The sequence below is a fragment of the Sapajus apella genome, unplaced genomic scaffold (genome assembly GCF_009761245.1).
Source record: "Sapajus apella isolate SASKATOON/1434 unplaced genomic scaffold, GSC_monkey_1.0 scaffold17, whole genome shotgun sequence".
Lineage (NCBI taxonomy): Eukaryota > Metazoa > Chordata > Mammalia > Primates > Cebidae > Sapajus > Sapajus apella.
Window position 1 is genome coordinate 12,646,795 of NW_022436957.1, and position 10,667 is coordinate 12,657,461.

Sequence of the window (10,667 nt, forward strand, 5' to 3'; positions counted from 1 at the left end):
TAATCTCAGCTCATTGTAGCCTTGACCTCCCAGGTTCAAGCGATTCTCCTGCCTCAGCCTACCGAGTAGCTGGGACTACAGGCGTGCACCACCATACCGGGCTAATACTTTGTATTTTTAGTAGGGATGGGGTTTCACCATGTTGCCCAGTCTAGTCTGGAATGCCTAGGCTCAAGTGATCCTCTCACCTCGACCTTCTAAAGTGCTGGAATTACAGTCATGAGCCACTGGGCCCAGGCTTATATTCATATTTCTAGAGTCTGGTAGCTGGCAATTGTTGGATGAATATTGTGATAAATTGTTTTTTCTTTCCTCTTTTTTATCATTCAATTTGATATAAATTGTTTAAATATACATATTTTGAGAGATGGGGTCCTACTAAGTTGCCCAGGCTGATGACAAACTCTTAGGCTCAAGCAATCCTCCTGCCTTAGCCTCCTGAGTAGCTGGGACTACAGGCACAAGCCAAAACTCCCGAGTTTGGTACATATTTTTCAGTCACTAGAGAAATCAGGCATTTTCATCTATACATTTACTATTTAAACATTTTTTCTCATGGGATAATTTAATCACTGGTGAAATTAAGCATGTTTCCATATACATATTCGTATTTGTATTTGTCTCATGTGATAAAAATTTACTTTTATTTCCATGAGTTATGCATAATTGTAGGACTGTGTGTATGAAGAGACCAAAATATGTCTTCAAATTGCATATGCTTTTATTTACTTTACTATAACAGGTACTATGAACTCTCACCTGGTTTCCTTAGCTCTTGTGAAGGTATTTTCTTTCTCTTTTCCTTTTTTTGATACAGGGTCTTGCTCTGTTACCCAGGCTGTAGTGCAGTGGCACGATCTCAGCTCACTGGGATCTCCACTTCCTGGGTTCAAACAATTCTCCTGCCTCAGCCTCCTGAGCAGCTGGGACTACAGGCACTTGCCATCATGGCCTGGCTAATTTTTGTATTTTTAGTAGAGACAGGATTTCACCATATTGGCCAGTATGATCTCAAATACCAGACCTCAGGTGATCCACCCACCTCGACCTCCCAAAGTTCTGGGATTACAGGCATGAGCCACTGTGCCCGGCCAGTATTTTCATGCATGGATAGTTGTTCAAATTGATGTTTTAGCAGGGATGGTTGTGGGGGCAGTCACTGGAGAGTCCTATTCTACCATCTTGCTCCAACTTCCCCTATTTTATTTGCTTTGTGAAACCACAAACTTGAAATATGAAAACATTCATAGCAAACTTTGTAAGAAAGAAACCTATTGCTACTTAACACTGAAAACAGAAATATATAGCTTTGGGCCAGGTGCAGTGGCTCACACCTGTAATCCTAGCACTTTGGGAGGCTGAGGCAGGTGGATCACCTGAGGTCAGAAGTTTAAGACTAGCCTGGCCAACATGGTGAAACCCTGTCTCTATTAAAAATACAAAACTTAGCTGGGCATGCTGGTGGTGGCCTGTAATCCCAGCCACTCTAGAGGCTGAGTCAGGAGAATCGCTTGAACCTGGGAGGCGGAGGTTGCTTTGCAGGCCTAACAGAAACAAAACTCAGCTTGACATTATATATATATGTATATGTATATGTACATGTATACATATGCACATGTACACACACGCACACGCACACATATGCACACGTATACATGTACACATGTACACGCACACACACACCTGTGCACTTGCACACACATGTGTGCATACAAGCATGCGTACATGCACATACATGTAAACGCACAAGTGTACACGTACATACATGTACATGCACATGTGTGCACATGCATGTACATGCATACACTCACACAGGCACGCATGTACATGCACACGTGTACACACATGCACACAAATGTACAAGTAGATGTGTACACACACGCACATATACATGTACAAGTGCACACACGTACACAAGTACACACATGTACACACACGCATGTACACATATACACACGCACATACATGTACACACACACGTACACGTACATACGTGCACACATACATGTACACACACGCACACATATACATGCACATACATGCACACATATAAATGCACACACATGCACACATGCACCCATACATACATGTGTGCATGCACACACATGTACACATGTACACACAGGCACACATGCACAGTACATATATGCACACACACACGTACATGTACCTGTAAGTACATATGTACTTACACATGCACACATGTACATACACGTACACATGGACACATGGACACACATGCACACACATGGACACACAGGGACACATGCTCATACACATGTGCACATGAACACATATACACGTATGTGCATGTACTTATGTACACATGTATGTACTCATGTACGTACATGTATATATATGTACATGAACATGTATATACATATTACATGTACATGTAATTTATATATACAAGTATTTATTTATTTTTGAGATGGAGTCTAGGTCTGTAGCTCTGGCTGGAGTGCAATGGTGAGATCTCAGCTCACTGCAACCTCCACCTCCCAGGTCCTGGTTCAAGCAGTTCTCCTGCCTCGGCCTCCTGAGTAGCTGGGATTACAGGCACACACCACCATGCCCAGCTAATTTCTGTATTTTTAGCAGAGATGGGGTTTCACCATGTTGGCCAGGCTGGTCTTGAACTCCTGACCTTGTGATCTGCCTGCCTTGTCCTCCCAAAGTGCTGGGATTATGGGCGTGAGCCACCTCACCTGGCTGATATATTAAATGTAGAAAGCATTACGTAGGTAGAAAATGTTAAACTTTGTCAAATTTCTTTAGAATGGGCATGCATTAAGAGTTACAACAACATTTAAATTCAGGAAATCAATTATCTCAAAAAATTTTAACAGCTTACGTTTTTTCATACTTATGTTTATGAAAGAAATGAAAATGAAGAGCCCAGAAAGCAGGGTGGTACTATTGCTAGTTATAATTTCTATTATTAACACCCTAAATTGCTTCGTTCTCATTTCTTTTTGCATTTCAGCCTGTGATTGGCTTTGCAAAGCCAACATTTTCTTTGGTGACAGTTTTCAAAACATAGCCAGAAGACTTTGGTCAGGAGCTTCCGCATTCCATAGAACATTTGAGAACTGCAAAAAAAAAAAAAAAAAAAAAAAAAAAAAAAATGAAAAAAAATAATATTTAAATTTAAATTGGACTGAGAGATAAAGTAATGTGATATTTCGGTAGGTGCTTATTTTTGTTTTGTTTGCTTTTAACTTCTAGACCTATCCCAGTGTTTTCCAGGGTCCTCAGAACATGTGGGTGGCCTTTTCTTTTAAAAGTATATACATGTTCTCACTCATAGGCGAGTGTTGAACAATGAGAACACATGGACACAGGGAGGGGAGCGTGGAGCGTCACACACTGGCGTCTGTGGGGGGGTGAATAGGGGAGGGACAGCTGGGGGTGGGGAGTTGGGGAGAAATAGCATGGGGAGAAATGGCAGATATAGGTGATGGGGAGGAAAGGCAGCAAATCACACTGTCATGTGTGTACCTATGCAACAATCGAGCATGTTCTTCACATGTACCCCCAAACCTAAAATGCAATAAAAAAAAGAAACAAAAAAGTATATATAAACCTGGCCAGGTGTGGTGGCCCATGCCTGTAATCAGGCTGAGGTGAGAGGATTGTTTGAGTCCAGGAATTTGAGACCATCCTTGGCAGCATAGCGGGACCCTGTCTCTACAAAAAATAAAAAATTAGCTCAGCATGGTGGCGCATGCCTGTGGTCCCAGCTACTTGGGAAGCTGAGGCAAAAGAATCACTTGAGCTTGGGAGTTTGAGGCTGCAGTGAGCTATGATCATTCTACTGCACTCCAGCCTGGGTGACAGAATGAGATCCTGTCTCTAAGAAAAAAAAGGTGTGTGTGTGGGTGTTTCTTGCATCACAGTCTCTTTCAGCAGGAAAATTAAAGCTTTCCCAGAAGCCTCCTAGGAGACTTCTTCCCTTCATCTTGTGGGCCAGTGTTGGATAACATGGCCATTGCTCATGCAGGGGGTCTGGGAAAGAGGATATTTGGCAAAGAGGAGCATAATAGCTAATGTCAGATTGTTCCCCAAATAAAATGGGAGTTTTATCAATAAGCAGAAGGTTTGTGGAGGAGGTGGGGATGAGATGGCAGTTAGGCAGGCAAAGTACATCACTTGCCATGATGCAATATTTGTGTAGCTAAAAACTTGTAATGCAGTTAGATAGAATGAATATATTCTGGAATATGAATATGAACATATTCATATATTATATGTTCATATTGTATGAATATGTTGTAGTGTTCCATAGCACAGCAGGGCAACTACAGTTAATGATATAGTGTGGATAATTGTCCCCACACAAATCTCATGTGAAATTGTAATCCCCAGTGCTGGAAGTGGGGCCTGGTGAGTGGTGATTGGATCATGGGGGTGGATCCCTTATGAAAATGGCTTAAGCCATCCCTTTCATGATACATGAGCTCTTGCTCTGAGTTCACCTGAGATCTAGTTGTTTAAAGGCATGTGGCAACTCTCTTCTAACTCTCTCTTGCTTGCTCCTGTTTTTGCCATGTGACATGCTTGTTCCCTTTTCGCTGTCTGCCATGATTGAAAGCTCCCTGAGGCTTCACTGGAAGCTGAGCAGATGCCAGCACCATGCTTCCTGTACAGCCTGCAAAACTGTGAGCCAATTAAACCTCTTTTCCTAGTCTCATGTATTTCTTTATAGCAATGCAAGAACAGCCTAATACAGTTAAATTTGTTATATTTCAAAATAGCTAGAAGAGATTTGAAATGTTCCCAAAGAAATGATACGTATTTAAGGTGATAGATATCCTAAATTCCATGATTTGATCATTACACATTGTATGCATACATCAAAATATCCCGTGGACTCACCCCATAAATAAGTGAAATTGTTGTGTGTCAGTAAAAATGTTTTGCCCCGGCATGGTGGCTTATGCCTGTAATTTCAGCACTTTGGGAGGCCGAGGCTGGTGATTCACTTGAGCCCAGGAATTTGGGACCAGCTTGAGTAACATGGGGAAACCCAATCTCTCCAAGAATTACAAAAATTAGCTGAGTGTAATAGCATGCATCCAGGTACCCAGGAGGCTGAGGTGGGAGGATCACTTGAGCCCAGGATGTGGAGGCTGCAGTGAGCAAACATCTCACCACTGCACTCTAGCCTGTGTGACAGAGCAAGGCCCTGTCTCAAAAAAAAAAAAAAAAAAGTTTTAATGGTAAATTACATTTGAATGTCAGTGAAAATGGTGACAGTGATTATTCCATAGTCCCTTACTACTAAAATGGGATATCTGGTGAGCGGAATGGGTGCCCCCAGGGGGCGTAAGAAATGCAGAATCAGGGTCTACCCCCAACCTACTGAATTAGAATTTGCAGTTTAACAAGAACTCCAGGTGATTCTTATGCACATTAAGGTTTGAGATGCTCTAGCTGAGGTGACTCAGTACAATATGCTTAAAATACTCTAGATGAAGAAATTTGCTATTGTGAACTAGGAACAAATTGACATCAGTACTCATAAGCACAGAAAAGAAAAGTTCAAATATAAGAACAGTGGGCAAAAATCAGAAAACTTTGAAATGCTGTAATGTGAGCATAATGCAATAGAGACAGGAGAAGAGATTATTTTAGGCCGGGTGCGGTGGCTCACGCATGTAATCCCAGCACTTTGCGAGGCCGAGGCGGGCAGATCACGAGGTCAAGAGATCGAGACCATCCTGGCCAATATGCTGAAACCCCGTCTCTACTAAAAAATATAAAAATTAGCCCGATGTGGTGGCGTGTGCCTGTAGTCCCAGCTACTCAGGAGGCTGAGGCAAGAGAATTGGGGAGGCGGAGGTTGCAGTGAGCTGAGCTCGGGACATTGCAGTCCAGCCTGGCGACAGAGCAAGACACCGTCTCAAAACAACAACAACAAAAAAAGAGAGTTTTTTTTTTTTTTTTTAACTGTGAATATATTTTTTACTTAGTCATTCTGTTTACAATTGAAACTCTGGGAATTCAAAATTAACATCCTTGCCCATGAGCTTCTTATAGACACCAGAAAAAGTTTCAACCTTGTGTCCCACATTGTTCTGCTGTGCTTTGTCCAAATGAAGCTTTATAAGCCGGCTGCCATCCAGTTTCACGCGATTCTCTTGCCCACAATTTCACGTGGGAAGACCAGGTCCTCAAGGATTGCATCATGCACAGCTGTCAGTGTACGGCTCCTGGGACGCTTTTGTTTATTTTTTGTACGGCTTTTTCAAGTTGGCTTAGGCAGAATTTTCCTCGGAGCGATAAAGACAACATGCTTCCCACTGAACTTTTTCTCCAATTCGCGTACTAGCCGGACTTGGATTTTCTGGAAAGATTTTAGTTGAGGAACAGGAACAAAGATTGTGATAGCTTTCTGGCCACCACCAACTTCAATTTTCTTGGCTGCCGTAATATTCAGCTCCCTGAGCTGAGCCTTGAGGTCCGAGTTCATCTCCAGCTCCAGAAGATCCTGGGAGATGCCGGACTTGAACTCGTCTGGCTTCTCGCCATTGGGCTTCACGATCTTGGCGCTGGAACTGAACATGGCTTTCTACTTAGTGAGCGCCAACGTAGGAAAAGACCCAAATCTCGAGAGATCGGTTTTTTCAGCCGAGTTTAAGTGGAATGAGACTTACCTGATGGCCATTGTATCACACCCTAACATCACATTTATGATTACATTCAGTAATATTAAGTTCCTTACAGCCTATAAAAGTGATGTTTAATAAGTCTTCACCAGCAAAGATGGAATAATCAATCAAGCATTCAAACTGATTAATCCGTAAGTACGAAGATGAATCTGGTGCCACGAGTGATAGCCAACATGAAAGTTAGATGAACTGCTATAAACCTACCTGATAAGACCATGACTTCCTCTCTGTAAGATTTTAGTTCTTAATTGAAACATTTGTAGTAGGTGAAAATGAAGCTTTCTCATTCATATTTTAATAAGATCTTACAGTATATTTTATGCCAATCATTCTAAAGTATTTTAAGACTCATTTATTATTAATTATTAATTATGCTTGTTGCCTCAGCCTCATTTTGTGAGAATAGAAATACTAATAACTTTCAATGTTTCCCCAGCCAGTGTTCATTTAAAAGCAAATACATTGGTTTTTTTGAAACATTATTTATAATAGACCATAGTCTCCAGTTGTCATGTTTGTGGTGAAACTGCTTAAAGTACATACATATCCCAAAGTGGGAAGTGAAACGCTAGAGTCAGCATTTTACCTTGGGAAGGTTATACCAATTTATGTGCGTAAGCTTATTTGCTTCATAACAGTGAAACTGGACCAGCATAGAAAGCTATTTTGGCTAAATGTATTGCTTGATCTGTTTCATTATAGAACTCTTCCAGGCAGCAAACTTAGATAACTACTTCTTTAAGGGAAATTAAAGCAGGCTGTAAAAAAAGGCATATAGAAGGCATTAAAAACAGACACTTTATGAAAGAAGACATAGTAATGTCCAAGAAGCAAATGTAACAGTGCTCATCATTGTTAGTCATCACAGAGGTTGACTTAAGACCCAGTGGAGATACCACTATGTGCCTAAAATTTTGAAAAGCCAACAATGCCAAGGATGTGGAGCAACTAGAGCTTTCTTGAATTGCTGGTAGGAGTGTAAAATGTTACAACACGGATCACCTGAGGTCAGGAGTTTGAGACCAGCCTGGCCAACATGGCAAAACCCTGTCTCTACTAAAAATACAAAAATTAGCCAGGCATGGTGGTGGGCGCCTGTAATCCCAGCTGAGGCAGGAGAATCACTTGAAGCCAGGAGGTGGAGGTTGTTGCAGTGAGCTGAGATCATGCCACTGCACTCCAACCTGGGCGACAGAGCAAGACTCCGTCTCAAAAAAAAAAAAAAAAAAAAAAAGGTACAACAATTTTGGAGAACTTTTTGTCAGTTCCTTATAAAGTTATACATACACCTACCCTAGGACTCATGAATCCCATGCCTAGGTATTTTCCCATGAGTCATGAAACCACTTATAAAAAAAAAAAACCCGCACAAAAATGTTCATTAGCACTGGGCGTGGTGGCGCATGCCTGTAATTCCAACACTTTGGGAGGCTGAGGTGGACAGATCACCTGAGGTCAGGCATTAAAGACCAGCCTGGCCAAGATGGTAAAACCCTGTCTCTACTAAAAATACAAAAATATTAGCTAGGCATGGTGGCGGGCGCCTGTAATCCCAGCTACTCGGGAGGCTGAGGCAGAGAACTGCTTGAACCCAGGAGGCGGAGGTTGCAGTGAGCCAAGATTGCGCCAGTGCACTCCAGCCTGGCTGACAGAGTGAGACTCTGTCTCAAAAAAATAATGTTCATTAGCAACTTTCTTCCTAAGAGCCCCAAACTGGAAACAACTCAGATATCCATCTGCAGGAGAATTAATAATCAAATAGCAGTATATCAATACAATAGAGAATACTACTAATAAAAAGGAAATAAACAGGACACATGCAACAACATGAAAGAGTCTCAGAAACATCATGTTGAGTGAAAAAAGCCATTCTGTCAGAGTCCATGTAAGTGAAATTCTAGAATAAGCAAAACTAACCTATAGTGATAAAATCCAGAAAGTGGTTGGAGGGACTTACAGGGGTGGGGAGGGTAGGTGCATGGGGATTGACTGGAAAGAGGCAAAAGGGGCCTCCAAGATGGAAGAAATATTCTATGTTGGCCTGGCCCTGTGGTTCACGCCTGTAATCCTAGCACTTTAGGAGGCCAAAGTGGTGGAATGCTTGAGCCCAGGAGTTTGGGCAACATGGTGAAATTTGTCTCTACAAAAAATACAAAAAATTACCCAGGCGTGGTGGTATGCATCTGTAGCCTCAGCTACTCTGGAGGCTGAGGTGGGAAGATTGCTTGAGTTCAGGAGGCAGAGGTTGCAGTGGGCTATGATGGTGCTGCTGCACTCCATCCTGGGCAACAGAGCAAGACTCTGTCTTAGAAAACACAAAATGAAATATTCTATGTCATGATTTGGGTATTGGTTACACAAGTACATAATTGCCAAGACCCATAGAACTGTGTACTTAAGATCTATGTAGGCTGGGCGCAGTGGCTCATGCCTGTAATCCTAGCACTTTGGGAGGCTGAGGTGGGCGGATCACCTGAGGTCAGGAGTTTGAGACCAACCTGGGCAACAAGGTGAAACCCCATCTCTACAAAAAATACAAAAATTATCCAGGCATGGTGGCATGCACCTGTGGTCTCAGCTACTTGGGAGGCTGAGGTGGGAGGATCAATTGAACCTGGGAGGTCAAGGCTGCGTGAGCTGTGTTCACACCACTGGACTCAACCCTGGGTGACAGACTAAAACTCTGTTTCTCCACCAAAAAAAAAAAAAAAAAATGAACTATATGTTTTATATCAATTATACTTCAGCTAAAAAAAATAAGAGCTCCTTTTGTCCCCACCCTACTGAAGAGAACGTCTGCCCAGGCAACATACAGTGCAAAAAAATTCTGTTTTAGGCAAAGGCCCTCTAGGTAAGACATAAGCTCTGTTGGACTTGAACTCCAGGCAGGATTTAACCAACACGCACTATGGCTCTAACCTATCTGAACCTAATGATCCTGTGGTTTACTTACTCTGGTGTTTTCGTAAAAGCTGCCTTTCCTACCTCAATTTTTATTTTCCTTTTCTGTCTTAGCTTTTCTTGGTGTTTTGACTACAAACATTTGTTGATAAGGGATGATATATATGAAAAAATTTGTTGTCATTTTTGAGACTTATTCCCTTTGTTTTTAAAAAAGAAACACAATGGTGTGTTTGACTTTTCTTTTCTTTCTTTTTTTTTCAGAGACTGTGTCTCACTCTGTTGACCTGGCTGGAGTGCTGTGGCACCATCACAACTCTCTGCAGCCTCAACCTCCCAGGACTCAAGTGATCCTCCTACCTCAGCTTCCTGAGTAGCTGGGACCACAGGTGCACACCACCACACCTAGCTAATTTTTTTTTTTTAATTAGAGACGAGGTTTCCCTATGTTGCCCAGACTGGTCTCAGACTGCTACACTCAAGTGATCCTCCCTCCTTGGCCTCCCAAAGTGTTGGGATCAGGCATGAGCCATGGTGCTTGGCCGTGTTTGACTTTTCTAACTGCCAAATCTGATCCAGTACAATTACTTAGTTAGATTAGATTACTGTTTATATTAAACTCAAATAATGATTAAGTTGGAAAAATTTCATGACAAGAGCTCACAGGTGAAATCAACCAAAATCAGCTAGCGCTTGTCTTAACCTATCCTTGCCTGTGTATGCTGCCTCAATCATCAGAGGGAATACGAGGCTGAGCTGACAGATGAATGACCCCTGCTAATGGAGTACAGATAGTTCAGAGTTAAGTTCACATGTGAAGCCAAATATGATCAGCAGCACTTGCAAATGTCTCTCTTTCAATACTGCCACATGACAAGAACACAGGTGATGTCTTCAAGAGGTCTCCCTCTACGGTGTTTGACCTCCACAGCACACTCTTCATCTGTAGCATCAGAGCCCAAGGCCTATCCAGATGACATGATATTTTTTAAAAACTTTAAAAATAGAAATATAACATACATACAGTTGTGGCAGCTAGTTTGCAAAGATGGCTCCAATCCTCATGCTCTGCCAGTTCCTTCCCACATTGAG

At 42.1% G+C, this 10,667-nt stretch overlaps 1 pseudogene; it reads right to left on the reverse strand.

The window, feature by feature from the left end:
• Nucleotides 1–5,947: 5,947 nt before the first annotated feature.
• LOC116556538 lies at nucleotides 5,948–6,583 on the reverse strand (annotated as a pseudogene).
• Nucleotides 6,584–10,667: the final 4,084 nt, after the last annotated feature.